The following is a 23,729-nucleotide window of genomic DNA, read 5'->3' on the forward strand; positions in this document are numbered from 1 at the left end:
GCTCTTTACACTCCAAATACTGATTTAATTTTACATCCTCATGCAGTTCTTATCTCTTGTAATATCCAAATCTAAGGGCTACCATTTTTAAAATCACTGCCTCTAAATCACAAGGGGATAAAAATTGATGACTCTCAATTCAGAAATGAGAGAAAAAAAAAAGAGATGTTGTGACTTGAATTAGAAGATAACTCAGTGAGCAAAGCTGCAAAGAATGCTATAATACACATCTTGGGAAGAAATGCCATGCTATTAATTCTGATACCAGATCCACGAGCCTTCACTTTTGGGAACCTATCCATATTTGCATGCTTTAAAAATGTAACAGACCTTCAGTCATATTTGGAGACTGTTTTGATTGACTGAATGGTTTACAGGGAGCCCTGGTTATTTCTGTGGCTTCCTACTGAAAGCTGATTTATTTCCTCGTATTGCATTGTGCTTGTGGTTTCCAGAGTTGTTGACAAACTGGCAAGTCTCCTTCACAAATAAAAGATTTAGGTGCTTCCTATTAAAACTCAAGTTTCTCTGTGAGTCCCCAAAAGGGCTTTAATTAAGAAACCTGAAATGTGCATAGATCTAAAGAGAAAGTATGTCACAATATAAACAAAAAGCCAGCTTTTCCTGTATTAAAAGAATTTGGAAAAGCCTGCTAATTGTAGGTTTCAACTCTAAAAGCACATTAAATCCATACAATGGTATGCCATTCTTAGTTACCTAAAAAGTCTAATTAGAACTTAGATCCCATTAGCAAATCCAAATGTGTTGAAAGTCTAATTATCAGGGATATTGTGGTCCTCTCGTCACATTTAAAACCTTATGAAATTTCTTTTGAGTTTTTGTTCTCTTCTGAGGTCAACCAGAGTCTATGCCCAATTACATTCCTTGATGTGCGCTTTTTCTAGTAACTTTTCAAGATTTTATTTTCTTAGATGAATTAATATTGGCGGAAACAGTGATTTACAACCGTTAAGTGGAGACCTAGCACACTATCCACCTTCTACAATTCTATTACTTAATTCTAAGCTTAATGGATAGCTTTTAGGACATCATCTTGTTCAAGGTAAACATGTCTAAGCTGCCAAAGTAAATATAAGGATTTCTTCTTTTTTTTTTTTTTTTTTTTGTCTGCCTTGGTGAATTGACTGTCGGTTTGCCTGAATAAGTGCCATCTATTAATGCAAACTTGATCGTAGCATTTTGGTATATGGACTGGTCAAAATATTTACCACTGGAATAACAAAACTCGCTCAGCAGTTTGTTTCAACAATGCTCTGGACAAATATTTAAAAATATATAATCTCCAGCTTCTTCTTAATTATGTCTTCCTTTAAACATAACTAAATATAGTCAATGGTTTAAAAGTTCTAAGGCACTGAAACATTTGGGTTTTTGAAATAACAATAAGAAAGCATTTGTCTTCAGACCTGGACAATAACTTAAACATTATTTATACACATATAGGATGTGACCATATATGATGTTTTTTCTCACCTACAAAAAAATGTGGCCAAATTCTTTCTTCTTTCTCATATATATTACAAGACATCATTGTCTCCTCTACCTGATGAAGGTCTTTCCCATTTCTATATTCTCTCTCTCTTTTCTTGCTATCTGACTCACATGTCCTTTGATCATAGCACTTGTAAAGTTATTCCTGTTCATCATAACAGCAGTCTGGATTTCAGGTTTGGTGACACTTTTTACTTAATTCAGTTCTTCCTTCATATGCATAAACTCTAACACTTAATGTTAGCTATTAGCTATGGACACCAAGAACTATGAGTTTCAGAGACTGAATTTTGAGATAGTGAAAGTTTAGAATACAGATTATCTGAAAACTAGAAATAAAATATATCTACTTATCACATATCGAAATGGAGCATAACAAAAAATTATTTAGAAATTAAAATAATACTTATTTCTTATATTGAATAGAACTATTTCTTTTACATTTTTCAGAATACTTTCTAAGTGTTAGCCCTGATACTAAGCTTTTCATACATGATCTCATTTAAGCCTCAAAATAACTTTATGAAAAAAAAAACTTCATGAGAAGGTAGTGTTACAATTATTATTTTATAACAATAGAAAACAAGGCATAGAAACTAAGGGCTCATCTAAAGTCACATTACTACTAAGAGATGAAACTAGGATTTAAACTAATACTTTTATTTATTTTTTAATATATATTTTTAAGTTTATTTATTTTGAGAGAGAGAAAGAGAGAGAAAGGAACAGGGAGAGAGAGCAGGAGACAGAGTGCAAGTGGTGGAGGGGCAGACAGATAGAGAGAATCCAAGCAGGCTCTGCACTGTCAGTGCATGGAGCCTCATGTAGGACTCAAACTCAAACCGTGAGATCATGATTGAAGTCGAAATCGAGAGTTAGATGCTTAACTGACTGAGCTACCCAGGTGCCCCTAAACTAGTGCTTTTAAAAGTCCAGATTCCAGTGCTTCAATTGCAGTGCTGTTTTATAGCTTATGAATTGTTTTCATAAATATGATCTATTTGAGGTAGGTATAGAAAATATTATTCCTATTTTATAATAAAAAAAATGAAAGCTCAGAACTGTTAAGTAGCTGCCTCTCTATAACAGCTAGCGAATTCACATTTTGGCAATACAGTTTAAAAGGTAAATCATCACAATTACCATTTTTATTAAAGAAATACAATGTGCACATAGTGCATAGTATATGCCAGTCCTTCAAGGTATTTACTTAGATTGATTAATTTAGTTCTCAAAACAGCACCGTGAGAAAGGTAACATTATTATCTCCATTTTACAGAAGAGAAAACTGAGGATTGAGAGGCTGTGTTCCTTCCAGTGTGCTTTTATTCACTTAAGCCATCCAGAGGCGTTGAGTAGAATAAGGAAAGGAGTAGATAAGTTAAACGGACAAGACAGTCTCAAAAATATTTCTGGAAATCTCTACTCTGTGTTACCAACATACTAAAGATAAGTGTGGGATGCATTTCATTTATCTTAAGGTGTGTTGATGCTTCTCCAAATGTATACTGAAGATAAACGAGGAAAGAAACAACAGCAACACACATAGAAAATGTTGATTATTCACATCTTTTTGAAGGATTTTTCAAATTTTAAGATTCTTTAATTTCTGTTCATATCCACTCATCTCCCTGAGGTTCCCTTCAAGCTATTCTGTTTGATTGTAATAGCTCCGTCCAATAATAAGCAATACAAATGAGTGAAGTTCACACAGAATTCAAACTGAATTTGTATCTACAATGGGTCATATTCCTTGCAGCATAGTAAGATTGACTGGCATAGTGTTTGATTAAAAAGAAAAAAAAGAAAAAATAGAAGAATTCCATTTAAATTCAAGCGTGAGGCTTATCTAAGAACTTCTGTGGCTTCATTGTTTGAAATTCTATTAACTTGGCTTTTCTGGATATGTGGAGAAGGTTGCTTGTGCTTGGCTGTGTTTTTTGTTTTTGTTACTTTTCCTTCTTCTTCTTCTTCTTCTTTTTTTTTTTTATAACAATGAGTCCAGGGACTAATATAGATAATGCACACAAAATCTTATAATACTATCTATTCAGCTGAGCACTTTCTAAGTAAAAAATAATAAAAGTGGCCCCTGCAGCACATGAGATTTACAGAAAGTCATACTGCTGATGGCAAAACAAGATTCACTATCTCCCATGGCCTGGCAGTCTAGAGAAAATTTAGAAGGGATTAAAAAATAAGGACCAATTCAATTTCCTTTCAATTACGGTATATTGATTTCCTATAGTATTTTTTGGTTATTGCTTTAAAATCACTTTAAAACCTTAAAAATGCTTAATGCATTAATTATTTCCTTCACTGGAGCTTTAGCAATAATAATTTTGTAGCTCTCTGTTAAAATCAAGGTAGTATCTTGTGTTGAACAAAATGGTTGCTGTATTTGCATGGGAACAGTAATACGTTTCTAACATCACGTGTTATGTCATTAGCAAATGACCAAGTTTTAGATATTTACTCTTTTCCTTCAATATTTCCTCTTTTCATTTGTCCATGGACTTTAAAGGATGACGTTTGACTTGGTTTTGCATCACTATTTTTCAGGCGGTGTTATAATGTCAAAAAGAGCTGAACTGTTCAACTTTAATTTTACGCTTAATAGTTATAGGCTTTAATAACAGGAGTCAAGAGAGCTCTTAATTGAATGCCAAATGGATTCTCTACATTTAGTAGCTTGTATTCATATGGAACAAACGAAGCCTGGCCATAGTACCAAAGCTCCAGCTGCAGGATACAAAATACCCACTGTACCGCAGGCTGTGTGCTGCCAGCCACTACATTTCCTTTATTTGCTTTCTCAGCCTTCAGAGGAAAGAAGGGGAAGAATGAGGCACAGGCAAAGTAGCTGAGAGCTAACCATGTAGATATGCACAGCATTTATTTGGTCGACATTACTTCTGTAATGGGATAGAGTGTGTAAAAAAATACATATGGCAGGTTGACTCAGATGCATGTTTCATAATGGTAAACGGGAATGTTTTTTCTTTGATATATACAGGAATGTAGTGTGTCAGTAATCCCTCCAATAATATTTGTGTGTGTGTGTGTGTGTGTGTGTGTGTGTGTGATATTTCCACCTGTAAAACAGGTTAAGTTTGCAGGACTTGCCCCTTGGGGATGATTATTTCCTCCTAAGATTCTGTTCCTACAGCTTGGTCATTATCATGAAGTAGTAGACCTTCTTTAGATTACATGAAATAGCCTTAGCACTTGAGTTTCCTTCAGGAGAAAATGTCTTTGAAAAAAAAAAAATCACCTGACTCAACTGCTTACATTTCCCTGTATTGATGCCGGAAACAAAATTTCTATACTATGTGCAATAAGATGAATTTAGCTGATTTCCACAAAACAGCAACTTGAGAAGATACACACACACACACACACACAGACACACACACACACACACACACACACACGAAAAAATAGCTCAAAGATGTTTTATGCAGCCATAATAACCACTCTTCAGTTATCAACTGGCATTTGACTGATTTAATAATACTCTACAATTATAAGTTTCCCTTTTTTTATCGTTCTTCTTGGTGTAAAATTATTATTATACTATATTTAGAGGCAGTAGATCATAGACACTAAGATCAGAAACTCTGGAACCAGACTGCTTAGGTTCAGGCACCTGCTCTGATACCTGCTGGGCATGTGCTGTTGGGCCTCAGTTTTCTCACCTCTCAAACGGGAATAATAAAAGTGGCTTCTTCATAGGGTTAGTGAGACAATTAACTGACTTAATATATGTTAAATATTTAGAAGCATTCCTGGCACATGAAGACTAATGCAATGTTTATTATTATCATTCCTATATAATCAGCACTGTTGTTCCTGGTTCAGCATCATCATTCGGAGTCACTTACTGGTTTCAGTAAGGGAACATGCCTCTAAAGTTGTGGTTCTCAACTCTGGCTGCATATTAGAATCACCTGAAAGTTTTTAAAACTTCTGATGTATCAGCTCAAACTCAGAACAATTAAGTCCAAATCTCCAGGGATGGGATCCAGGCATCAGTATTATTTATGGCTTTCCAGGCAGTTTCAACCTATAGCCAAGATTGAGAAGCACTGCTCTAAAACTTGCCTTAAACACCCACGCAATCTCATAGAATGGCTACTTAACCTTATTGGTTGAAGGCATCATTTTTACCGGCTTCTTTTGCAAAAGCTAGCTAGGGACACTTTCTCGAATAAACAGGCAATTTTATTTTTCTTGTTTGAAATAAGATAGGAGGCTATAAACTCTGTGAAGCCAGAATAATGCCTACCTTGTCTATTCTTGCACCCATGGCCCTTATCACTGTATTGGTACTTGGTAGGTCCTAATAAACAACTGATAAATTAATTCATTCAACAAAATCTCTGCTGTCCTCTTCTTCCTTCTCTTCTTCTCCACCTCCTCTTTCTTCTTCTCTTTCTCCTTCCCCTCCTATCCTCCTAATCCCTCTTCCTCTTCTCCTCCCCTTCCTCCTTTTCCTCCTCCTCTGCCTCCTCCTTCTACTCCTTCTTTTTTGCCTCTCCAGTTCAAATTGAATGAAAAAACAAAACATCCTCTGTCTGAGATAGTGTCCTGCTATCATATTGTACCCTTGCCAATTTTTGTGATTCTTCAGGGGTGATTCCCCTCACTCAAATTCTATTAGCTTTCTTTTTCTTTCTGGTCAGAATTTTTTTTTTTCTGGGGTGCCCTCGGTGGCTCAGTTGGTTAAGTGTTGACTTTGGCTCAGGTCGTGATCTTACGGTTTGTGAGTTCGAGCCTTGCACCGGACTCTGTGCTGACAGCTCAGAGCCTGGAGCCTATTTCAGATTCTATGTCTCCCTCTCTCTGTGCTCCTCTCCCACTCACACTGTTTTTTGCTTTCTCCCCCCAAAATAAATAAGCATTAAAAAAAATCTTAAAAAAAGAATTTTTTTCTAATAATATTTTAGCATTTAGTGATTACAACCTGATAAAAGTTGCTGGATTATCTTCTCTTTCATTCTTTTCTATCTTGAGATGTTTTAAAGGGGGACTCTTAATTTTAAAACTACATTAGAATTCTCTGTCTTTCTTATCTTGTCCATTAAATAATTAACCACTTAAGGACAGGAGCACCATCTTAATTACCTTTGTGTGCCCAGTGCCTATTGCGGTGTTTTCACAAGTAAAATAATTAGGTTTTGAAATTACCAGGTTAATGCACGCTCACAAAGTTTAATGTAAACATTGCTATTGAACTGTAGATCTTTGTTCCCAATCTAAAATCTCAAGTTTAGACTTCTCTTTATATTCTACTATCTCTTTGATGTTTCTGCTTAGATATCTCAAAGGCACTTCAAATATCTAAAAGATTAAACTCATAATCTACCCCCTACCATCATTCTTCCAATAGCCAGAAATTGACAAATTTGTTTTACAAGCATGCATCTCTAATCCATTGCCATCTGCTAATTTCACCTCCAAAAGCAAACGCTCAAATCCATTTAACTCCATCTCCTTGCCACCACCCTAGTCCAGGCTAACTCCACTGCTTCCTTTTTACCATCTTCACTCTACATTGCAACATAAATATAAATTTAGATACGATGCCTTCTGCTTAAAATCTTTCCAAAGTTTTCCATTGTTATCAAGAGAAAGACCAAACTTCTAATGTGGCCAGCCAAGACCTGTGTTATTTGTCACCTTTTACATTTACTATTTCATGCCACATCATATTCTGTTTTTGAACTCCAACCATACTAGTCTTCCTTCAGTTTCTTGAGTTAGACATCAACCTCCTGCCTTAAGGATTTAAACGTTGTTTCTGAAACATTGAAGTAGATCAGAACTACTTGGGAGTTAAAAACGAAAACAAATAAAAACAATGCCAAATTATATGCCATGCCAATTAAATCAGAATTTCTGGGCATGAGATACAGGCATTGGTATCTGTTAGTTTCCAAGATGATTCTAAAGTAGAGCCAAATTTGTGAACTAATGGTTTTGAATATACAGTTTTCCTTAATGGGAAGAATACTAGATACATGCCATTCTTCAAAGAATTCCTGAATTCACTCTTACTCATCTTTTGGATCTCAATGTAAACATCTATAGGTTAGTATCAACCTTCCCTGACTACCTGTTCCCACCCCCTAGGTTAGCTCATGTCCCTCCAGGATGGGATCATGTTCCTCTCTTTTATGCATTAACATTTATCACACCAGTTGTCTGTGAGTTTCCATGAAATCAGGAAAAATTACTGTATTTGTCTCCTCACCACCTTCTTAAATACATATTTCTCGGCCCAAAGTAGGACTTCCATTTTTATTGAATAATGAACAAATTTAGATGATTTTTAAAGAGGAAACTTAACACATCCTGCAGGGATTGTTGACTATTTCTTAAACAGCGCCTTAAATGAGGATCTCAATATATAGCCACGATGCTTTGCTGCCTGCTACTGAATTTTGTTTGTTTGTTTTTGGAAATGTGGACTTGCAAATCTCATTCTTCCTGGGTGCAGAGAGGATAAGCTCTACATAATAAAGATCGAGGAATGCTTTTCAGAAGCCTTCAGTATGAGGAATGATGGCACGACCTAACCTGGTAGAGAATAAAATAAGTCATCATACTAGTCCTACCATTTGAACAGTTATATAACAACAACAACTAGAGCAACAATAAGAGTAAAACATAACCTATGATGGGGGCTTCTTATATTCTAAGACTCATTTTAAGACGTATACCTATACTATCTCATGAAAAGAAGAACCACAAAATACCCATGAAATATAAAGTGTTGAAACTTGAGGGGATAAAACATTACCTAGTGGGGAGGGGAAAGCCCTCTCAACAATGCAAAATCCTCTTCAAGAGTACGGCTCCTGGCCAAAAATGTATGAATGATTTTTTAGGCCTGACTGCAGGCAATTAAGGTGGCTTTACTTGACAGGCCTATTGAAGGGAGTTGCAGTCACGAACTCAGGTCCCTTTGGCTGGCCATATTTTTAGGCAGTATCTGCTGGCTTGGCCCAGGAAACTCCACTCAGAGGCCTCTCTATCTGGGCCTTGGCCTGAGGCCTTCCCCAGGAGTCTCTGCTGAGAACATCCCAGTTTAGGGAGGGGGTAGTAGCCCTGAAGACATTTACATTCTAACTTAATACCCAGTACTTTTCCATTCCTAGCCCTTCCTTTCTTCCTTTCCCTCCTCCTCACCCTTGCACTAGACCATAAGCCTGCAGGAGCCTCAGGGTTCCCTCCAGCAGTGAGACAACACCCCCCCACCCCCCTGGGTGTTGATACATCTGACTCTCATGTTATCATTCTGTATGAAAATAGAGGACCCTGGGAGAGCCAGGACTTTCTTTCCAGACTTGCTTTTCCTATGGCAGTAAGTGAATAAAGCCTAAATTGACTTTCATTTTGGCTTGTTGTCTCAATTGACTACTCCCATACCAGGCAGCTCAGCTCTCCCCAGCTCAGCCCTTGACATTTACTTTATAATGACAGTTCACATTTACTGAAGACTTCCTATGAGGCAGGCATTGTACCAAAGCCCTGGATATTATTTGATTTACTTTTTTGCTATAATCCTATTAAGCGGATACTATTAATGATCCTAATTTTAACACATGAGGAAATTGAGGATTAGAGAGATTATTGACCTGTTCCAAGTTACTCGGCTTGAAAGTGAAATCATCAGGATTTGAACCCAGGCAGTTTAGCACCGGAAACCACTAGGTGATTCTGACCTCAGTAAGATTCGTTTTCAGAGAAGAATAAAGCAAGGGACACATAGACAGTCCTAACGGTGTTTGAGCGGTCATTTCCTAAGTGTAGCTTTATTTGTGTTTTGGGTTCTTGAAAAACTAAAATTTATTTGCATAACTCCCCTCCACTTTTTTTTTTTTTTTTTGCTTCAGCTATTCAAGTGGGTTTCTGTCATGTGGAACTAAAAGATTTATTGCTAATTATATGGAAGTTGTGCTAGGTTTTGTGAATGCATTCTATAACTACGTCAATGTAGGAAAAGGAAGATATTTTTAAAGGAGTGGGCAAAAAGTAAAGAACATGGGCCTGGGTGTTTGAAGGCCTAGCTTTTATTTCAAGTAAGGGATTAATGCAAATAAATTCTAAACTCTTTTCTCACAACTCACAGCTTTTTCGTGATTAGTTCTATTTGTGGATAGTTTCTTATAATATGAGCAAAGCAACGTCAAATATATATAAAGCCAACAAGGATTACTGGAATCACTTATATTGCTCTATTAAACTGCATGTTCCACAAAGGCAGTGATTTTTGCCTAATTATATACTGATGGACACCCAGCACCTATACAAGTCACAAATAATAAATATTTGTTGAATGAATGAATGGGTCTTATTTTTCTCAAAGAGTAAACTAAATCTCAGTTACCTAGAGGACTTGGTGGCATGTGGGTTTTATCTTAAGGTAAGAAACAGATCAGTTAATTCTCATAAAATCCTATCTGGCTTTGTGATTCTACAATTGTTTCCAGGAATGACTTGATTCATACCAAGAGTCATTCCTGTGATGAATGAGAGAGGATTACTCATTCAAATTTTCCAAGTAACTCTCACCAGGAGCAGTACAATCAGCCATTGTAATCAGCTGATCTGATCCTAACACTGACATGACACTATTGTCTAGGTCACTGTGTAATCCTTCCTTTCTGGCTCCCTCTTTATCAGATGCCTGTGCTTATGCTCACCATGAGGATGGAGTACTGGTGTTTCGTGGATAACTTTGAATCATCAAATGATTGACTATACCTCTGAGCGTTCTTACCAGCTTTGAAAATAATTTTTATTTCATTGCAAAATATTGCAAACATTCATGCAATGGAGACTCCCATAAATCAGGCATGTTTAGAAAGGCTGGCACACAGTCAGAGTGGCCAAAATGAACAAATCAGGAGACTATAGATGCTGGAGAGGATGTGGAGAAATGGGAACCCTCTTGCACTGTTGGTGGGAATGCAAATTGGTGCAGCCGCTCTGGAAAGCAGTGTGGAGGTTCCTCAGAAAATTAAAAATAGACCTACCCTATGACCCAGCAATAGCACTGCTAGGAATTTATCCAAGGGATACAGGAGTACTGATGCATAGGGCCACTTGTACCCCAATGTTCATAGCAGCACTCTCAACAATAGCCAAATTATGGAAAGAGCCTAAATGTCCATCAACTGATGAATGGATAAAGAAATTGTGGTTTATATACACAATGGAGTACTACGTGGCAATGAGAAAAAATGAAATATGGCCTTTTGTAGCAACGTGGATGGAACTGGAGAGTATGATGCTAAGTGAAATAAGCCATACAGAGAAAGACAGATACCATATGGTTTCACTCTTATGTGGATCCTGAGAAACTTAACAGGAACCCATGGGGGAGGGGAAGGAAAAAAAAAAAACAGAGATTAGAGTGGGAGAGAGCCAAAGCATAAGAGACTGTTAAAAACTGAGAACAAACTGAGGGTTGATGGGGGGTGGGAGGGAGGGGAGGGTGGGTGATGGGTATTGAGGAGGGCACCTTTTGGGATGAGCACTGGGTGTTGTATGGAAACCAATTTGTCAATAAATTTCAGAAAAAAAAAAATAAATAAAATGCAAAAAAAAAAAAAGAGGCTGGCACACTTCAAAAAAGAGTTCTTTGTGGATTTACATGTTTTTCTAATTACTTTTCAAATTAATAATCCTAAATAATTTCCCCATATATACTTCCACTGGTAATTATTAATAACTATAATCACACACACATGATAAGCATGAGAAAGGGCAGGGGTATTTGGAAGGGGTTAGGACTAACTGATCACAATAGCCTGCAAGAGACTTAGCAACAAATCATCTAGTGGACATTGATGCAGTAATGTGCATAGTGTAAATCCATTATTTTCCCATCACTCAACATTTATAGTCAAGAAGATATTTATTAAATACCTGCTGTGCTAGTGTTACAGGATGCAAGCATGCATAGAACATCTTCTTACCTCCAAGGATTTATCTTTTTGAAATGACAAAGCAGAAAAACTTTAAAAAGAAAAAAAATACAACAAATTCCACTAGGCAGTATATTACTAATTTCTAAAAGACTGGCATAAATAATAAGTATTCAATATTTAAAGAAGGGAGATATCCATGAGAAAGGATCAAATCTCATCAAAGAACATGATTTAAAAAAGCAGACCATTGTGTAGTAGTTTGCCTACAAGATGGCCACAGATAATTCCTCTGTACCTGTGCATATGTACCAATCTTGCATCAAGAGTAGAGTCCATTCCCTCTTGTTGAATCAGAGTTAGCTCTGTGACTTGCTTTTACCAACAGAATTAGGCAGAGGAGATGATATTTGATTTCTGGGCCTGGGTCTTAAGAGATCTTGTAGCTTTTGTTTTCTCATTTTTGGAAGCCAACAATCAAGTAAAAAAAAGGGTAGGCTACAAAACTGAATAATGAGAGACTATGCAGAAGGAAAAAGGGGTCACATAAAAGAAGCCTATAGGACCTCGGCCAACAGCCAGCACCAATGCCCCAGACATGTGTGTGATACCATCTTGAATCTTTTGATTCTGACTGAGCTATCCCCGTCAACACCATGTGGAGCAGAGGTGATCTATCCCTATAAAGTCCTGCCTGAACAGGAGGCCTACTGAACCCTTAAAAATAAAAGTTTTGTTTTAAGCCAGTAAGTTTTAAGGTGTTTTGTTATGCAGTAATAAATTATTGAAACACATGGTTTAGGGTTAATGATCACCTTTGCTTCTGAAACTGGATGGACATCCAAGGCTTTTAGAAGGCAGCAGAAGTTGTACTTATATAAAGAATAGTCTTTCATTTTCCCTATACTTTCTTTTTTATCTTAAAGCTTAAAAAAAAAGTGTCTTTACTGTAATTCAGGTAGGCATTTACTTTCATCTTAGTAGTAACTGATTGAAACACTTTAGAATTATCTCTATTTTAGAAAATATGGCCAAATAGATCATGATTTGTTTTCTATGGCTGCTATAACAACCACAATCTCAGCATATGAAAACAACAGAAATTTGTTTTCTCACAGTTCCAGAAGACAGATCTGACATCAAAGCATTGGCAGGGTCACACCCTCTTGAAAAGCTCTAGGGCAGAATCTTTTTTCACTTCTTCCAGCTTTTTGTGGCTTCAGGCATTCCTTGGCTTGTGGTTCTTTAACTCTAAGCTCAGCCTCTATCTTCCGATGGCCATCTCCCCTTCTCTCTATCAAATCTCTCTCTGCCTTCCTCTCATAAGAATATTTATCATTGGACTTATGGTCAACCTGGATAATCTGTGATGTCTTCATCTCAAAATCCTTATCTTAATTATATCTGCAAAGACTTTCTTTTTTCCAAATAAGGTCACATTCACAGGTTCCAGGAGCTAGTTTGTGGGTATACTAGTTTTTGTTTTGTTTTGTTTTGCTTTGTTTTGTTTTGTTTTGGTGGGGGAAAGAATTCGATTCACTAAAGATCACAGTTCATAAATTCTCATTTTAGTATCAAACTTTTTATCAAGACTTTTAGTTAAAACAATCTTTTTGGGGAGAAGTAGTTTTACAAGTTCCATATCCTCCGGAGACAATTGATTTTTCTGCATATATTGATTAACTTAAGTTTCCTCAAATTAGAATTGAAAAAAGCATTTGCCAAACAGTGAAGAGTCTGCTCTTGCTACACCGCTCAGTTTAATCTTCTGTGGTACTTATCTGAGGCATTATTCTAGTTTTGAGTCACTAACTTCCTTACTTCCCCCAGTAGAATTCTGAGCTACTTGATGGCTGAAAGCATCTTTTTTATTCATTATAATACTGCTAGCACTTTTGTATCACTAGCATATAGTAGATAAGCAATAATTGGTTTTGACCTAAAATATCTTTTTATTTTAAATTTTTTTTAATTCTCAATAAATTGTCCTTGGTTTAATGGATGTATGAGTGAGCTTATATTATCCTTTAGATATATCTGGATGCATTTCAAATATAGCTTTTTATTTGCTAGGTAAAATCCAATGTATGTATGGCTTTCTAAATCCAACTGTAGAAATTGAGGCTATGTGTGATTACCTATAGTCAGACATAGACATTAAAATCATAATGAGTAAAAGTGCACCCACTTCAAATATTTTCAAATAATTTCCAAATATGATCTGCATTTTATCAATATTTGAATTTAGTCAACATTTTTGTTGGCCCTTAATTTAATTATTTTATATTTAAATATATAATTTATCTTATTTATAATTGCTAGTAAAAAGAATAAATTTTTAGTGAAAGTTGGTCATTTGTTAAATATAATAAAATCTTACTATAAACACATAATATTTTCCACAGATGTGCTTATCACATCTACTATGTAAAGCGTATGGATTTCTTAAGATATCTTTTCTTAATGTAGAGAATCAATAGCCAGGTATCATTCTTGTCTTGCCAATAATAATCCAGATCACTGGTAACTGAAAATGAAATCATTAATTAATCTTGGCCTTCCATATATAGTAGGAATTATTCAGTGGGTAACAAAGAAAGTCTCTTACAGGAGTGTTTTGTCCAACTGAAGATATAATTTTCACCTGGGAACTTACTCAAGAAGTTATCCCCCCGAAAACAAAAACAAAAACAACAACAAAAACAAATGGTAGCCTTTCTCCAAAGTCACATCAGAATAGAGCACCAGATGCACAAAGCCTTCAAGCCAAAGAATAAAGAAACAAATTCAAAATAGATACTTGAGCAGTATCAGAAAATTAAAATAAAAACTTAGAATATAGACAAAACTTGAGACCATTCTCTTAGCTATACCTTTCTGAGAAGTATCTCCAGTTCTTTAATAAAAATCCATGTAAAAATCAATAACAGAATCCCATCATATGTGTTTATGAATTTTGTAAGCCATATAGTAAAATAGATGGGATTTTATTATACTTGTGGCTTAACATCAATGATTCCCTTTACTAAATTAATAAAATTCAGTTATAACTTATAGCAATTATGAATCTTTAGTAGAGAAACAGGTAAGAACCTTCCCTTACACAATACAGCTTTAACAAGGTTTGTTTCTTAAGAATATTAACTCAATCACTATACCAGACCTTTCTGTAAAATCCTCTGCTACTAATGGAGATGTCAGATGCTTTTCTTTATGTGAATCCATTTTGAAAATTTATTAAAATCTAAATTCAATTTCAAGGAGAATTACTTGGTTATAGTAAACATTACTCTATGGTTTTGAGCAAATTAAGTTATTTTCAAAATACAAATATATAGAAAATGTTCAGATTTAAAATTTTGTTCAAGATATGAATTTTTCAAGAAAAAATATTTATAGCAGTCATTGTATCTACCATTTATGGAGGGCTTACTCTGTTGAGTATTTACATTTATTATTTCATTTAATCTTGATCACCAGGCTCTCTGATGTATAAACTATTAAGTTCAGTCTTACAAAATTACTGACATTTACATTTTTGACCTGAAAATTGAAATTACCTATTTGTAATATGTAATGGGAATATATAGTACAATTTTGTCTTAGATTCTATTCTTTTTCATTTAATACACAAGCAATCAGAAGATGATCTTTTTTTTCCAAAATGCTTTTTAAAAGCAAGGTTATTATAAAAAGTAAAATAGAACTGTAGATTTTGAGATTTATTTTGTTTCTGGCAAAGCTGTTTTCCCATCCAGAGGGAAAAAACTCTTGAAACACTTCAAACATCATCTCAATTCTCAAAAGTGTTATTCCAATATTTTATGCAGTCTAACTAACAGCTGGATTGAACATATTCTGAAATATATTTGGGACAGGAGGGCATAAAGTGACAAGCACTATTTTGTGAAGTCTAAATTTATTGAACTGAACACTATCAGAGAAACACCTGGACAGGTTAGCACGGGTGACTAGGATATTGTGCTAATGAGGGTGCATCAAAGCTTAATACTCGTATAAAGTAGAAAAGTAGTTTGGAGGGCAGAAACACTTTCCTTCCACCAGAACTTGCTCTGCTAACCTCAGTCAGCACTCCCATGCATATAATTAACCTCACAAGGAAATCTCCAGAGATGTAAACTGACTCATCAGAACTCATCATTACCACAGAAAAACAACTAAAATATGTGCCAACTACCAAACTTGTGAGCATTTATGAAATTCAAAATTCCAATATAAGCCTTTTCAACTTTTATTATGGAAAATTTTAAATATATATAACGAGAATTGACTCATGAACCAAAGTACTCATCACTCTGCTTAAGCAATTATCAACTCATTTTCAATCTTGTTTATTCATACCTGGCACTCTTTTTTATCACCATCCCTGTCAGATTTATTTTGAAATATATGCCAGATATTATACAATTTTATTTTTAACTATTTTCTATATATGTCTTAAAATTGTGAGGTCTTTTATTTTTTTATTTAAAAATTTTCCTTTAATGTTTATTTATTTTTGAGAGAGACAGAGACAAAGTGTGAGTAGGGGTGGAGCAGACAGAGAGGGAGACGCTCAGGCTCCAGGCTCTGAGCTGTCAGCACAGAGCTGGACATGCGGCTTGAGCTCATGAACCATGAGATTATGAGCTGAGTCGAAGTCGGACGCTTAACCGACTGAGCCACCCAGGTGCCCCAAACTGTGAGGTCTTTTAAAACACAATCATGATACCATTACTGTGTTCCCCCAAATTTATAATTTCTCAATATGATCAAGTCTAATCAGTATTTATTTTTTTATCCAAAATGTGGAAACCTTTGGAAACGACAGAACATGTAACTAATTTCTTGACACATAGATTGGAAAAGCAAAGCAATATAAATGAATGGATAACTCACAAGTAAAAAGACTCAAGAGACATGTAAGTTATTATTTAATATGGATCCTAATTTGAATAAATAAAGCAGTACAGAGCCTGCTTGGGATTCTCCTTCTTACTCTCTTGCTGCTCCTCCTCCACTCATGCTGTCTCTTTCTCTCTCAAAATAAATAAACTTAACAAAAATGTAAATAGACGGTACATAGTGTCTGTCTCCTTCTCTCTCAGTAATATAATCAGCCATTAATGTTCATTTATTACTTTCATTAGTGTTATGGGCTGAATGTGTTCCCTTAAAATTCATATGTTGAAGCCTTAATCCCCAGTACTTCAGAATGTTTGAATATATTTGGAGACAAGGTCTTTAAAAGAGGTAATTAAGGTTAAATGAGGTCGCATGAATTGCCCCTAATCCAATCAGATCAGTGTAATAATAGGAAGAAGGAAATTAGGACATACAGAGAGAGACCAGAGATTTGAGGGTATGGAGGAAAGACCTACCATGTGAGAACACAGCAAGAGGTTGGCCACCTGCTAGGAGAGAGGCCTGAGAAGAAACCTGCTGACACCTTGATTTTGCACTCCCAGCTTTTAGAACTGTGGGAAAATGAATTTTGATTGTTTAAGCCACCCAGCGTGTGGTACTTTGCTATGGAAGCCCTTGCAAACTAATATAATTAGTGATGGCAAAATGCCAACATTTTATTATTTCTTCTTTGTTATGAGGGATATTTAAATAAATGAAAAGCTTTTCTTTATTAATTATTTAGTTAATCTGTGGTGGAGTTTGTCTTTACAAAAATAAGTGGGTTCATCAGTATCCTCTAAAGAAGGTTATATCATTATAACTCATGATTTAAGTATATCTGGTAGTGAAATAGAAAGGGCTCTGGCTTCCTCTCCTAAAAACCCTGGAAGAACTACAGAGTGGAACATAGATTCCAGAAACTTAAACAACTTCACCGTGGGAAACTTTGGGAAGGGGGAATATATACTGAAGCAGTGTGTTTGGAGTAAATGCAGTTGCAGGTTGGGAAAAGGGCTGCTGAACACAGCAATGAATGGGCAGCTTAGAGCATTTCTAATTCAGCTCTTGTCTCTTCCATGTGTTGAGCAGGACTATCATTGCCTGACCTCTCTCTGCTGAAATCTGATGTAGTTACCCATAGCTTTGATTAATTTATTGGAGTCGGGCAGTGTAAAGAACAGCAGAGTAGGGCAAAAGTTCTGTTGGGATATGGAATTGAAAAAAAGCAGATATAAGTTGTCCAGCTTTACGTATTTGCTTCTCCACCCTTTCTTTTTCCAGGCCTTTAGGGATAGAGGATTACAACACCGTGATAAGGCCTATTCCAATTGCCGCTACTTCCTTAAAGATTTTAACAATTTGTTTTTAGTGTGATGATAAGGAAATGACTAACTGTGGTTTTGTGGTGTGTGGAATTCTTTTCCTAGAGCTCATCCCTTTCTCTAGCCTGGAACCTACTAAGAACAACAGAGACTAAAGTGCTTAGCCCTTACACATTATTAGAAAAGTATATTCCCAGATGATTATGAGCCCACAGGTCAAAATAATTATACATCTGGAGATTCAAAAGAGACTATAACAATCTGGACAATATTTTGTTAAGACTGTGAAGGGCCTCAGATTTTACCCTACTTACATGGTAACTAACACATTATCTTGCCACAATTTTATGATGTTAGCAGAAGACTTCAGACTCCTGGGTTAGATACAAATGACTTTATTCCTCATAGCAACAGCAGTATCTGCATTGGCATCGCTTTCTCAAGCCCTAGTCCCCACAAGATGATACAAAGAGGACCAGAAATACCTGTGTAAGTAGTGTGTTGCACTGCAGGAGAGAAACCTTGAATTTAGGGAACCTACATCTTTTATAACAGGCAATAAGCATGCCTGCCTTTTGCTCCTGATGGAAACACCGTCTTTAATATACTGGACAGTAACCAAATCTTCCCTTTCCTGTGGAGAAAGACACTGGTTCCATATTCCAAGATTGTTTACTGTTCAAACATCTTTGAAAGGAGAGTTTACAATAAAAGCATAAGTGCCTTAGTTCATAAAAGTTACAAAAACACAAGACACCCATGAAAAATTATCTCCCAACATTTATAAAATATGAAGTTTCAAGTAGAAGAAAAAAATGACCCAAAACTCACAAGAGGAATATTTCAGAGATAAGGAAATTATTAGCTATATGAAACAAAACCTTTTAAAAGGTAGAAATAGTGATATAAAGCATAGTATTTGTTTATATGATCCCATTTTTTTTTTCTATTACTTATCACATGTACCTTGCTCAATATGTGGTGTTTAGGACTTAGGACTTAAGCCTTAGGCAGGCTTAAAAATACTGTAAACTACATTGCCAACTGTAACATTTTGTGGTTTCATATTGAGGCATAACTATTTATGAAAATTTTAATTAGAATATATATTTCCTTTATAAATATTCTCAATTTCCTGGTGTAGATTATTAAATGTATTCTGTTTCTTCTTTATTTCCACCACTAATAAACTTTGGAACATTGAAGAAATTCCTAAACATGCTTAGATAAGAAAATATACTACTCAATTGTACATTCATTAAATTATCCTTATTAGTACCACCTCATGAGACAGAAAGTAATCAAATTTACTGGAAAAAAAATATTTTACAAAGTAGAAAATTAACACATTTTTAAGGAGCGTTAACTCCTACCCACACACTGTCTTCCTTTGTTTCATATGGTTGTGAAGAAGTTACACTCATAAATATCTACAGTATGTTTTTATCTTCTAGGGACTTATTCATTACACAGAATGAAAACCATCCATTTCTGAATATGATAATCTCCAGGGATGTATTTAGCGAGGACGTTATGGAGGATTTCAACTGACTCTTACTATCAAACAAAGGTAAAATTACATAATGCTGAATTTTTAAAAAAGTTAAACAAACAAAGCAAACAAGATACTTTCTGGCAAAACTCAAACCATGCCAACCAAATAGATACAGATCCAGCTGTATTTGCACCCCTGTATTTTAGTGCAAGTGTAGTTCCTTCCTGCAATATTTGCTCAGCCAATCCACCAATTATTCCTTTATAACTGATTGATAATATGATGGGTTATTAAGCATGAAACCACAAGAACACTGTAAGCAATCTTGCTATCACTGTTTCCTCTTATGTGGTCCATTGTTATCCTGCATGAGTTCTGAAATGGTGAAGTGATTTAATCAAAACATGCTGCTTTGACTGGAAACTGAATCTGAAAAGCTAATATGACATACCATTGGTTTCCTTAGGTACAAAGAAAAACACATTTCAAAAAAATGATATCAGTTAAGATGAATTTTCTTCATCTACATGACAACATCTGTTGGAGTTATAATGACCCAACTTGACAGTTCAATCTACCTGTCCTAAGTATTTAAGTGGAAAGTGACATGTAACAGATACATGATGGATTTTAAGCCAAGAATTGGCATGGAAACAACAATTTGCCACTTAAGACAATGCATGCTAGCATGAAACTACCTAATAAGCTTTCTGTAATACAGACAAATCTTTCAAAGCCTAGCTATTGTTTCAAGCATTTTAAAATCTATTTTCTTGCAAATACTTTTATTACTTAAAAGCAATTTGCTACATACTCTAGCAGCCTTGCCCAGCTGGCATACTTCATTTGAACTACAAAACAATGAGATGATTTTAGTGACCATTTTCTCAATTTTCTTAAGAGTGACTCATACCTAGTACCAGTCATGATGCATAGGAACTAAGTTAATTAATTACACATAATAGATGCTTTAGTAATTAAGGGTTAATTCTCTGTGTGAGCAATGACTCTAGGGCTAACTACCACAACAAAGATTTCAGAATTCTCTGTGTCAATTCAGATTCTGTGAAATAAACAACATCTATTAATCAAGAAAAGGGGGCTTTGAAGTAAAAAGATGTGTAAGACGTAGTTTCTGTTCATAGTTGATAACATTTTATTGAAGAGATAATAAAATGAGCACAAGATAATCAGTCAAGAAGACAACATCCTACATAGGTACACTATATACTGATATGAAGGGTTACTACATTATAATGTGAAGTGATTAAATTGATAAATCATATTACCATTTGGAAGTGCAAAAGTGAAATTTTAAAAAAGAGGATTTTTTTCTAGGTTGTTGTAGGAGAAAAGTACTTAGGAAAGAGGTGGCATTTGGAATTTGAGCAGGGAGTGAATAAGAACAAAAAATGGCAGGAAAAAAATATAGCTTGAGGAATAGCAAAAGCAAAAACACAGGTTTAAGGGTGATAAATATTAGCAAGTTCTGAGATGAGAAAGGGATTAAAAGGACAGCAAACGTTCCTGTGGGGAAATGATGGGAAAAAAGGGTGGATGCAGAAAGTGGGGAAAGACTGTGAGAGTTTAGGAAATGGATTTAGGATTTGAGATTAGAAAAAACAGATCTTCTAAAGTGAACACTAGTGTGTCTACACCTATCATGACAAGGAATATGAAGACACGCTGTAGGACCTTGGGCAGTGGAGTAATATGACTATCTACACAGAATGCTATGTACTTACATATCATACTACTATCCAATGCTTAGCACTGGCTGAGAGTTATATATATTTTACACATATTTTCATAATTATCTTACAAATTGGGCATTATCACTGAAGCTCTCAGTAGTTACTGCCATCTCCTGGTCCTAAACTGGTATGTGATATATCTGCTATCATATTGCAAAAAGACCTGTCCACTTCCAGTGCTATTAAAGCACATGACATCCATACGACAGCAGTATTTATGGAAGATTAGTTTGGAAGCAGAGTGGAAAATGCAGTGAAGAGAGAAGATACTAGAGGCACAGAAACCATTTCGGAGGCAACTAAACAAGTCCTTCCATGAATGATGAAGGCCCAAAGGGAAGAGAAGAAGAAAGAAGTAATTAATGAAAGAATTAAGATTTAGAGAATAATGAGAAGTTGGATACAATGCCATGGAATCGAAGAAAGGATACACCAACATAGAGGAATTTGTGGTCAGGGCAGTGAACTACAATGAAGAGGTCAGAATAATAATAAAATACTAATTATTATAATTCCCCCTATCAAGTGTGCATATACAATTCCATTTTTCCATTTTTCTGTCTTTTATTTCTTATTGTCAATTTACTTGTCAACTCAAAATTAACTTCCTGGTGAAAAAATTTCTTTGCCATTCCTTAGAAGGACAAACCACCTCTGAGACCCTTAGCATTTATATGTTGCTCTTTATCCATGTTATCTTGTACTATTACCTTGGTTTACTTGTGTTTATTTAGTATTATACAATGAGAATTTTCCTTTTTTTATTAAAAAAAAAATTTAATGCCTAATTATTTCTGAGAGAGAGACAGAGCATGAGCAGGGAAGGGGCAGAGAGAGGGAGACACAGAATCTGAAGCAGGCTCCAGGCTCTGAGCTGTCAGCACAGTGCCCGACACAGGGCTCAAACTCATGAACTGTGAGATGGTGACCTGAGCCGAAGTTGGACACCCAACTGACAGAGCCACCCAGGCACCACTACAATGAAAAATTTCGAGACAGGGGCCATCTATTTATATTAAAATATAAAGTGTATATTTACTTTTTAGTTACAAAAGAAATAGACAATAATTATGTAAATATCAATACACAGAAAGTAGAATGGAAAGCATATGTGATGTGTATTTTCTTCCAGCCTTTTTAAAAAATGTAGAATTGATTTTTCTTAACGTAGTTGGGATTATAACATTTGTAAGTTAAATATATGTATGATATATATGTTTATACATAGCCTGGTTATTGTGGCCCAAACTCTAGAACCAGACTGAGTAGAGTTCAAATCCTAGCTTGGTTATATACAGCTAAGTAAGATTCTGAGTACTCTCCAGTCTTCTCCAGGTCTGTTGGCAACTATGAAATGGGAAAGGTGATGTCTCCTTCTTCAAAGTATTGTCATGAGGATTAAATCAATTAATGTGTGTAAGCCAGCTGTTGTTTTTGTTCTTATACCATCTCTTTGGGGGTACAAACCTACCTCCATTTTTAGTGGTGGTATTAATCTAAGTCTCAGTATTTGGCTTGTGAATCTAGTCTTCAAAGATCAGACAAGTCCATCCTCTGACCAGAGAGATTGGTCCAAAGATGGGAAAGTGACCCACACAAGGCCAATCAGAGCCTTCCTTTCACCCATTAGATATTTTCTGGAACAACTGGCTAAGAGGCATTCCCTGTTTGGAGGGATTATTAAATATGGGGGCAGTGTCTAGAGTTGTCATTTTGTCACCACATGAGGAAAATCTGCCTGCAAAGGAGGCCAAAAAAGAGGAAAAGCAGTAATGGAGTAATGGAGAAAGGTAGACAGTTTCTTAATGACATTGCTTGAGATTCTGAATTCAACCAAATCAGGTGCCCTTCTCCTGGGATTCCCAATTACATAATCTAGTATGGCTCTTTTTTGTTTAAACTTTGAATTAGTTTACTTCAAACAAGCCCAATAGTCATAACAAATGTGATGCTTTTTGCTCTTAATATAAAAAGATATAAATATTTTTAAAATTTAGTTTTGGAATTATCAGCCTTTATGTAGGACCTACAATGCTCAATAAACACTTTATGAATCAGCATTTCAACACATCCTCTTGCATTATCATAGGAGATATTGCACATTGGTTTCCTAGTTCAAAAGGCATTTTGCTCAATTCTTTAACTATATTTGTGATCATCAAACAAATATAGGTAAATCATGTCATTTAAATGTATCAAAGTCTTTAATTTTAAATTAATTTATATCATCAGAGGTTTCTGAGCATCTACTGTGTGCCAGGAACCATGCAATCAACTGGGGATATAAAAATAGATACGTCCCTGTCCTACCTTCAAGGTAGTCATACATACCCTAAAAGATAAATTACATAGAGCAAATAGTTAAACATCATAAATATTACATATGGTAAACTATTAGAGTTGCATATAAAGAAATATGAGGATAAAGAGTAAGGATTAGGGAAAACTACAAAGAAAATATAGTATTTGACTTGGGCTCCAATAGCCATGCAGAAAATCTGAAAGTACAAAACATAAGGAGGAACACTCTGGTTTCAGAGGAATAACATGTGCAAATGCAGTATATGAAGTGTTTGAGGAGCAGTGAACAATTCCATGTGATTAGACTATTGAGGATGTGTGTGTGTGTGTGTGTGTGTGTGTGTGTGTAGAATTAAAGAGTAAGAAAATGTTAAGTGATAATAAAGCTACAGATGAGGATAGAGATTAGCAATTTACAAGAAACCTTGCATGTTATTTAAAAAACTGGTCTAGGGGCGCCTGGGTGGCGCAGTCGGTTAAGCGTCCGACTTCAGCCAGG

General features: G+C 35.4%; 1 protein-coding gene across 1 annotated transcript in view; it reads right to left on the reverse strand.

Moving 5' to 3' along the window:
* GRID2 (glutamate ionotropic receptor delta type subunit 2) overlaps positions 1-23,729 on the reverse strand; it is a 1,450,102-nt gene that overhangs the window by 369,205 nt on the left and 1,057,168 nt on the right. The gene's annotated exons all lie outside the window — the stretch shown is intronic.

This window comes from Prionailurus bengalensis, chromosome B1 (genome assembly GCF_016509475.1).
Source record: "Prionailurus bengalensis isolate Pbe53 chromosome B1, Fcat_Pben_1.1_paternal_pri, whole genome shotgun sequence".
In the NCBI taxonomy this organism is placed as follows: domain Eukaryota; kingdom Metazoa; phylum Chordata; class Mammalia; order Carnivora; family Felidae; genus Prionailurus; species Prionailurus bengalensis.